This window comes from Dendropsophus ebraccatus, chromosome 4 (genome assembly GCF_027789765.1).
Source record: "Dendropsophus ebraccatus isolate aDenEbr1 chromosome 4, aDenEbr1.pat, whole genome shotgun sequence".
In the NCBI taxonomy this organism is placed as follows: Eukaryota; Metazoa; Chordata; class Amphibia; order Anura; family Hylidae; genus Dendropsophus; species Dendropsophus ebraccatus.
Genome location: NC_091457.1, coordinates 41,825,192 through 41,835,437, shown reverse-complemented (window position 1 = coordinate 41,835,437; position 10,246 = coordinate 41,825,192). Strand labels below are relative to the sequence as shown.

Sequence of the window (10,246 nt, the reverse complement as noted above, 5' to 3'; positions counted from 1 at the left end):
TTCGCACATCGTTCGCACATCATTCGGTTGAATAAGAATTCACAGCTGAAACGTACGCAATAGCGACGACTAAACGACCGCAAGAACGATCATAAATAACGATCATCGTTTCGTGTACTTGGGCGAACGATTTCGGGCTGTTTGCCTTAGCGGTCGTTTAAGATCGTTAATCGTTAGTCGTCGGAAAATTGCTTGGTGTAATAGTACCCTTAGAGTGTATTGCTTTTAGCTCCTGTGCAACATCTGTGCTTGTGGTGTGATTCCCGCCTTGACCAGTAGGTGTCTCTCTAAGTGTGTTTCTTTTACTATGGCGGCTAATCAGGAGAGGACAAGGTTATTCTTCTGGTAACGTATGTTTTTATTTATATAGAACCAATCTTTGCAATATTTTACAGACGCACTGTCCAGATATAGTACAGAGAAATAGAGAAAAAGTCAGGAGAATGTCATTGGTTTTAAAACAACAATTGAGAAAAACAAACGCTGGGACTAAAAAGAAAAAAGAGCTGAACTAACTAACATGCAAGCGAAACCTCATCCCCCTACAAAACAACCCAAATCCTCTATGTCTGCTTCCTATGCACATACTTTTACAATGATTTTCCTTATAGTTCTGTCCAGAGATGAGGAGAGGTTACTCTGTGTTACAGTCTGCTGTCAGTAAATCACTGCAGCGGGCCTCGCTATGTATCCTTGTCATCTGAGAGAGAGAATAAAAACAGCATAAATATTGTATAAAGCAAAAAAAGGTTAAAAGATTTTAATATTGCATCAATCTACACCTTAGAATGTGCACGTTTGGCTTCTACATGGTAATCTGCCATCACGGTTGGTTTTGCACATAAGGGTTTTTATGTGAAAGATGTCAGAGATAGGAATGGGGGGGGGGGGTTTGGATTCATCCGGTTCTGTCAGGTCTAAGTACCCCTGCTGTTTATAGCTTAGACAACAAAAAATACATCATTGAACCTAACTGCAAGGCTTAAAGGGAACCTGTCATCACTTTCATGCTGCCTAAGTCATTGGGTTGGTCGCCAGCGGCTTCTGCCTGCCCCATCATTGGCCTTAATTGATGGATATCTCCCTGCACCTAAACAAAGAGATCTGATAGATAATCAAAGCTGATGGAGAGGTAAGGAGCCACAGCAGGCTACCCTGATGACTCCTGAATCGGGCTGCGTGAAATTGATAACAGGTTGCCCTTAAAGGGGTTATTCAGCGAAAATACTTTTCTTTCAATTCAACTGATTTTAGAAAGTTGTATAGATTTGTAGTTCACTTCTATTTAAAAATCTCAAGTGTTTCCATACTTATTAGCTGCTGTATGTCATGCAAGAAATGTTTTTTATTCCCATTCTGACACAGTGCTCTCTGCTGCCACCTCTGTCCATGTCAGGGACTGTACAGAGCAGCAGCAAATTCCCATAGAAATCCTCTCCTGCTCTGGACAGTTCCTGTCTCAGACAAGAGGTGTCAGCAGAGAGCACTGTGTTAGACTGAAAGGAAAACAATATTTTAGGATAGATAATCGATAATTTACTTAAATAAGTAAATTACAAATCTTTACAACTTTCTGAAACCAATTCATCTGAAAGAAAAATATTTTTACTGTAAAAACCCCTTTAAGGAGAGTCCTATGTTCTACACCAGTGATTTTCAACCAGTGTGCCGTGGCACACTAGTGTGCCGTGACACATGGTCGGGTGTGCCGCGGGGAAAGTTCCCCAAACTATGGTGCCCCTGTGAAACAGGAGAAAACAATGGGGGAGAGAAACCTGGGGATGGGGGAGAAAGAGGGGAGAGAAGCACGGGGGAGAGAAGCACAGTAGAGAAGTAGGGGGGAGAAGTATGGTGGAGAGAAGCACAGGGGGAGAAGAAAACAGGCCCAGGTTTCACACTGAGTATAAATACATTTAGAATCTATATTATTAACTATATGTATAATATGTACTGTTTTAGTGTCATTTTGTGCCATTTTGGTTGGTGGTGTGCTCTGGGATTTTTTAAGTATAAAAAGTATGCCGCGGCTCAAAAAAGGTTGAAAATTACTGTTCTACACTGCTGACTTTTGTTACACTATTTCTAGGGTCACTTGGCTCTATGCTGTGAAGCTCAATCTGCGTAGCATAATTTTTTGGTTATGAGCTGTAGGACATTATTGGTGAGATATTTGGGAGATTATTATGGGAATTATTATTATTATTATTATTATTATTATTTGGTGTTTTAGCAATATTCTTGTAGTGAACCTGTCCACTTCCAGAATTCTGCATACATCAACGAATTAATGTAAATGATTTTAAATACTAAGGAAGGGCATATGATTAACTGTTTGATAAACAAGATCTATTGGCTCAATCAATATAGTCATACAGATAAGATAACTGTTGGCTAAACACTATCTCTCCTGATCCCCCATAAACATGCTTGGTCATTTGTTGCCACCAAAATTGGCAGAAAATAGCCAGATTTAGAACATGTCACTCCTTTAATGCCTGCTGAGAGGCTCTTAGCCTCTTTCTAGTTTCCTGCTCAGCGGCATTCAGATTGTTTTACCTTTCTGCTCCCCCTCCCCTATCACAGCATGCAGTCCCAAGATTGCAGCTGCATCTCCTTCCTCCCAACTTCTCACTTTTATATGTATTCTATTGCTAAATTGAATTACCACCATTTTAGGGGGAATGGGGCTAATTCTGAACATTGAAACAGAAGATAAGAGTAGGTAAACAGCAGGCTGACGATAAGAGAACAATGCCACTTTCCTTTATATAACTAAACATAATGTATTTCTATAGACTACTAAATTATGTAAAAATAACTCATATAGTATTAGGTCCCTGTACCACGAACCATGTAGGTGAGGGGTACATGACAATTTTGCCTGTTAAAAGGTCTGCGGAGTGTCACACTGCAATGATGGCACTGCATTGCAGCTAAGGTCAGTGAATGGGGTTATTTTGCAAACCACAAGTGGCCATGACCCGACAGTCATAAAAAGTCAGTTTGAGACCTGCTGACCTTAGCGATGACACTGATCTGTCATGGCCAAAATTGCTATGTATGCCATGCGTCTTAGAAAATAGAAAACTGTGTCTGTGTGATATACAGAAACCCTCTAGTTTTACGCCTTAGTCTGCCTGGCTACTTTACTTAAACATAGTGTCAAACTACAGTTTACATCTAGACATGTTTCGTAAGAGGTTTCCATATTTTAAGGAATGTCATTGGAAGACACAAGATGTGGCAAGCTTAAATCAAAGGCGCAATTGTTTCTTGTGCATTATACAAGCCCTGTGGTATTTCCCGATTTCTCAGACGGATTCCCTGTTACTGACCCATCTTGACCCTCACCGTGTTCTTGTCGCTGAACCCTGCTCAGACGTGCTGTCTATGCTCCAGCTCATATGCTTTGCCAATCCGTAAGTGGCACTGCTTTTGGCCATCACTGGCTTCTGGCACACTATCCTGCTCACTCAGCTCCTGTATCTAGTCCCAGAGAGTGTGCATGTACAGTCAACAACTTGCCAGGAGTCGCTATTCTGCCACTGTCTTCCAGATTCTTATGAGTACATGAAAGATTGGCTGACAATAAAATTTATTAGCCAACACAAGAAAATAATTTGGGTAAAAAAAAAAAAACATGCCTTAAAAATAAAATGACAACATTTTTTGACAATGACATCACCTAGTAGAGAATTCACTCTCTGGAATAGCTCCTGAATATACTGGGTTTTTAGAGTCCCATAGGAATGCATGAATTTGCCCGTGTTGAGGCATGCACTTTTGCTGTGATTGGCACATCTCCGAATCACTCTAAATATTCAATAGTGAGTGAATGGGTCAGGGGGCAACAGATGCTCTTTACATGTCTCTTCCTTCCCTACTTTCAATCAGGGGTCTTCCATGTGTTTCCTCACCTTGCCGCGTCTCACTTCCCTGTGCAGCAGCAGATACTGTGTTAATGCTTATGTTAGAAGCACAGACTTTCCTGATGTTCGTCTCTGAACCTTTCAGTGTCTGGCTATTTTTCAGGGCAAAGTATTCCATGCTGGGATATGTGACTGGATAACAGAACATATGAGTCCTTGTGTAAGCAGCATAAGTGCAGAATAATCAAGAATAATCACATGATAGTTGGTGCAAAACAATTTAAAGGAAACCATAAGTCATTTAAGCATTAAAGCATTATAATGTAATAAAGAAAACATAAAATGAACACATGAGAGCTCTGTGGCGCCAACGATTACTCCTTCTAGGTAAGACCATCTTCTCACCTGACTCGTTCTTGATCGTATTTCTCATATGAGCGTTTTATACCCTCTTGTCTATTTAGCCATAATCAAGTATCCACCTCCCTACTCCTCCCCCAATCCCCCCTCCTTACCTGTTATTCCCCCCATATTTTGTTGATTTACTATATGCGTCATGATTAGCTGATATTCTATTCATATAATGTTAATCTTTTTCCTTTAATAAAAACTAAATTTGTTAGAAAACATAAAAAAAAAGTTGGGATTGTCGTTTTCCATGCTTACTATTTATAAGCGGATCACGTGAAGATATAAGTCAGTACAGTAAGGAACCAGAGAACCTAGACATGGTACAAATAGGGTTTTATCATAAAATGGTAATAGTCCATAAAAAAAAAAAAATAAAAAAAAAAATATATATATCAAAATATACAGATAAAGCAAATACATGATGGATAAACTATACATCACCAAAGCAAATGGTTAATATTGATATGGGTCACTCATCAATTTATGCATAATAGCATAGTGGAAGTATGCCAGCCACTTCATTAAATCATTTTTCCTTATTTTATTATCCATTTTCTGTTATTCTCAGTATTTGAAATACTTTAGTTACCTTTAATAGGTTTAGGCCGCTATCATTTAGCAAAACAGATATCAGATACAAAGTGGAGGACCTGGGACATATAGAAGCAGTCTATTGACTGCAATGCTTTGTTTCCCCTGTAGGGGAGCTGTGGGGGATAATACATAAGGTGTTGAAGATAAATACTTAAAAGCTATTTTATGACTCATGAGAATAAAAAAAAAGTGAAATCATGAATGACTAATAGGGATGACTTAACTCCTGTATGTTATTTTAGGATCATTGCAGGAATGATGAGGATGTGAATTTCATATGAATTTCACATCCTGGTCTCCTAAAAGTCATTAAAGTAAATAATACTGAGAATAACACAAAATAGTGCAACATAGTACTTTATGCAATCTATAAACTGCTAAAATATCAAATCCATTTTAGGAAGCCTGCAATATACCAGCACATAAGGAACATCTGACGGCTATTCAGGATACTAGACAATCGTGAGAGACCCTACTAATTTTACGTAATTATTTTTTACAAAAAAAGAGCCCAGTAACTACAGGCCAGTGAGCCTGACATCTGTAGTAGTGAAAATGATGGAAACTCTTCTAAAAAAGAAGATAATGGATCACCTAAGAATTAACAATTTGATGGATCCAAACCAGCATGGCTTTACTGAGGGCCGATCATGTCAGACTAATCTAATTGATTTCTTTGATTATGCCACAAAAGTGCTGGATGAAGGTGGTGCTGTGGATATCGCCTATCTGGACTTCAGCAAAGCTTTTGATACAGTTCCCCATAAAGAGCTGATAGAGAAGTTGGAGAAAATTGGACTAAATCCCTGGATAGTTCAGTGGATTTGTGGTTGGCTGAAGGAGAGATATCAGAGGGTTGTTGTTAATGGTGTATATTCTGAGCAGAGACTGGTTACAAGTGGTGTGCCACAAGGGTCTGTTCTGGGTCCTATTCTTTTTAATATGTTTGTAAGTGACATAGGTAAAGGGTTGGTAGGTAAAGTTTGTCTGTTTGCTGACGTCACAAAAGTGTGCAATAGGGTGGATATTCCTGGAGGTGTCAGTAATGTGGAAAATGATTTAGCTTTGCTAGATACGTGGTCCAAACAGTGGAAATTGAAGTTCAACGTTTCCAAATGTAAAATAATGCACTTGGGGAGGAGGAATCCTCTATCCGAGTATCACATCGGCAGTACTGTGTTGGAAAAGACTTCAGAAGAGAAGGATTTAGGGGTAATGATTTCTGAAAGCCTTAAAATGAGTCACCAGTGCAACCAGGCGGTGGGGAAAGCAAATCGTATGCTGGGGTGTATAGCTAGAGGTATAACCAGTAGGAAGAGGGAGATTGTGATCCCGCTGTATAGAGCTCTGGTGAGGCCACATCTGGAATACTGTGTCCAGTTCTGGAGACCTCACCTAAAAAAGGACATTGATAAAATAGAACGGGTCCAAAGACGAGCTACAAAAATGGTGGAGGGTGTGAGGCATAAACCATATCAGGAAAGACTTAAGGATTTGAATCTGTATAGTCTGGAGGAAAGACGGGAAAGGGGGGACATGATTGAAACCTTTAAGTATGTTAAGGGACTAAATAAGGTTCAAGAGGGGAGTGTTTTTAGTAAAAAACTGAGCTCAAGAACAAGAGGACACAGTGAGAGGTTAGTTGGGGGAAAGATCAGAAGCAATGTAAGAAAATATTATTTTACTGAAAGAGTAGTAGATACCTGGAACAAACTTCCAGCAGAGGTGGTTGGTAAATCTACAATAACAGAATTTAAACACGCCTGGGATAGACATATATCTATCCTAAGATAATAAGGAAGAAAATACTAAAAGGGTGGACTAGATGGACCCAGTGGTCTTTTTCTGCCGACAATCTTCTATGTTTCTATGACATCATCATATATGGGGGGTTTAAAGCTCTGTTGAAAATTAGCTCATACATATAATGGTATATATTGCTGTTGCGGTTGCGGCATGCGTTGTGACAGCTGATTACCTGGGAAGGGGTGTTGGCACCTCACCAATTTGATACTAATGAAGCTAGATCATCAATTACGTTTGCCAGAAAAAACCCTCAAAGCATAAGGCCTTAGACAGTATAGCTATAGCATATGTGGACCATTTTCTGACCAATCCAAGGTAATATTTCGCAAACGGACTCCTTTACACCCTAGGGCAATAAAACTTAACTTTTATTTAAAGAATAAATGCTAAAAAACTGTCATGACAATAACAAACATAAATAGTGAAAGCACACGTGTTCAGACTTATCCCTACACTTAAGGTAGCTTGATAAAGGGAGATATAAATATATATAAGAGCTGTCCACACTGATGTACTCAAATGGCTAGGGGAGGGAAAGTGCTCTCTCACAGCTAATCCCGGTGATCGGTTCTCACCCTGCCTTTTGTGGTTACCCACCTCCTTAATAGGGTGGCCCCAACCACGGTGACGGTCCCTCCTTACTTACTAAGTGCAGGTAAAAAATAACAAAAGGAAGTGAAAGACGTGTATATATAAATTTTTGTATATAGGGTGTTGGTGAAGTTTTATTGTTACAGTTCCAACGCATTTCTCCTGTCAGTTTTTACAGGTTCATCAGGGAAACAGGTGTATTAATTGTATGAATCAGCAAATAGCACATAATGTAGTTGATACAATACTGTACAAGGAACAGTCTGCTACTAGTCAAGCATAAAGTACATGTAAAAATCTCCTCCTAAACAGGGACACGATATTCCCCTTGAAAGATCTCGGCGTCCGCCATTAGATCCAATCAAACACTTAATTTAGTGAGTCCCACAAGATACATCACTGGACACAACCATGCGTTCAATATAGGTAGTACTTAGCTTTAAGATGTAGCTCAAGATGTAATTCCTACAGCGCAGATGTACCCCAGCTACTGTAGTGACTGCATGCCCACTTAGGTGTTGGTACACCCACTTACGTTATACACGTCTTTCACTTTATTTTGTTATTTTTTCCCTGCACTTAGTAAGTAAGGAGGGACCGTCACCGTGGTTGGGGCCACCCTATTAAGGAGGTGGGTAACCACAAAAGGCAGGGTGAGAACCGATCACCGGGATTAGCTGTGAGAGAGCACTTTCCCTCCCCTAGCCATTTGAGTACATCAGTGTGGACAGCTCTTATATATATTTATATCTCCCTTTATCAAGCTACCTTAAGTGTAGGGATAAGTCTGAACACGTGTGCTTTCACTATTTATGTTTGTTATTGTCATGACAGTTTTTTAGCATTTATTCTTTAAATAAAAGTTAAGTTTTATTGCCCTAGGGTGTAAAGGAGTCCGTTTGCGAAATATTTAAATAATTGTTTGTACACCATCGGGCATGTGTAATATTGGGGCTAGCGGCAGCCGTTTATAATTAATTCCCGCAGTGACAATTGCAATCCAAGGTAATCCAGTATTCCTACACCATACACTGGAGAAGCAACTTAACTTTGGCAACTACTGGCTTTTAGATACAGAATCTTTCAATCGGCTTATAATCAAGTAGTCTAGTGCACAGAAAGTCATGTCTCTTTCCCATCAACGCATTATCTCATACTGATTCCTGTTTGATCTGCCTCCAGTTTATTTCAGCTTTTCAGCACCACATTAGCAGCTGATGTCAAAAATCTGCCTCAGATTCTTGGCCCACCTAGATGATTGTCATATGCACGCACATATTCTAGCTGGATGAAGGCTATTTAGCAAGATGCATATTGGACTTTGTACGGGTCAATGTCTATCACACATCCTTACTTAGCCCTTATTCTTTTTTTTAACCAATTAACTGTCCATATTTTTCTATACAGATCCTGGTCATAGTATTAAATATTTTTTATTATTATTATTATTATTATTATTATTATTATTATTTACCCACAAAAAGCAGAGCTTCAAACAGCATACAAGGATAACATGAACATTTATTGGGCACCATGTAGTTCTTTATTTCACCTGTAGAGGCAATATAGGGTAATTGTATAATTTACAGATAGCGTGTCAATACCTAACGAATTGAGGTCATGGCTCTTCAGGGTTGGAAGCTCAAGGGTCTTTAGATGTGTATATCTAAATATATGCTTTATCTTTGTTGTGAATAGTCAAGAACTTAGGGATGCTTCACAGAGACACGGTGGTTTCTCAATTTACCCCTACTACTCTCACTTCTCTCATCTGCCCTGAAGGCATTGACCCCACCACTCTTTCTCAGAAGTCACCCTGTCCTACCTACCAACCATATACCTATAACTGCCAACACACATGGACACCATAGATATCAAACTTGCCTATAAACTGCCCTGCACCATATTTTCTTTTAGACTTATGATTTGCACCTCATTTAAAGGGAAACTTTAAATGTGAAGGTTAAACAAATCTAACCTGCTGATCGCCCCCTATTGCGCACAGGGCACTGAGGAAGAAGGTATGTATGTCTCTTACCTTCAACCTCAGCGCCATTTCCATGCTGTTTGTAGTTTAATCCTGCATGTAGTAAAGTTCTGTGGAGCACAGGGGGCGGAGCTACCACCCTCAGACCATTGATTGGGCCAACCCTCATAAGGGGCAGGCTCTTTGGAGCAGTTGCTCCAAACAGCCTTAATTAAACTACACTGAAACTCACCTTCATCCTCAGCAGCCTGTGTGCAATAGGGAGCGATCAGCAGGTTAAAGTCGTCTAACCTTTAGATAGTTTCCCTTTAACAAAGTGGGGAAATTGTGACATTGCACCAAAAATTGTACGAACAATTTGGTGCAAAATCATCGCAGTCTTTTAAGCTGAGATTTTAAGTACGTATGACACAATTGTAGTTAATCCTTCCCATTTTTTTCCCTTAGGAAGTAAATTCTCCAACCACAGATTTAAAACCTTTTTTTCCTATTGTATTTCAGTGTCTGTTGTCATTAGTGGGATAACAATAAGAAGAAGGCTTAAAGGGACAAGTGGCCTTTCATCCTAAAGCTGATGGTGTCCATATGTAGACTGTGTTGCCATCACTTTAATGAACCAGTACAACCCAGGATCTGCTCCATGAATGACCACATCTACCTGGAAAGCCGTATACATGTGCAATAGTACATTCACATTCACTTATTTACTTATAAGTGTGTACTATTACTTTAAGCTTAGTACTTCTCTACTAGGGGATATACATATACTATGCACAAGAAGGAGAACAGTTAATTCGATAAGCCCTGATCGCTTGACTAAAGTGCAACTTGTGTAATTTCTTACATAGCAGCGATTGCTCCATTCAGTTCAGGGAATTCGCCCTTGTGAAGGGGTTAAAGTTTGATTTGCAGTCGACCACGGGAACACAAGTTGGTGATAAGGGGTGCCAGAACGCCTCCTAATCTCACTTTAGGAACGTGATGTATT

The 10,246-nt window shown here is 39.6% G+C and overlaps 1 long non-coding RNA gene across 1 annotated transcript in view; it reads right to left on the bottom strand.

The window, feature by feature from the left end:
• Positions 1–409: 409 nt before the first annotated feature.
• The window catches only part of LOC138789605 (uncharacterized), a 100,558-nt gene continuing 90,721 nt past the window's right edge, over positions 410–10,246 (bottom strand). The window contains exon 3 of the long non-coding RNA XR_011362740.1: positions 410–700. This is a non-coding gene — a long non-coding RNA (uncharacterized lncRNA). The remainder of the gene's footprint in view (positions 701–10,246) is intronic.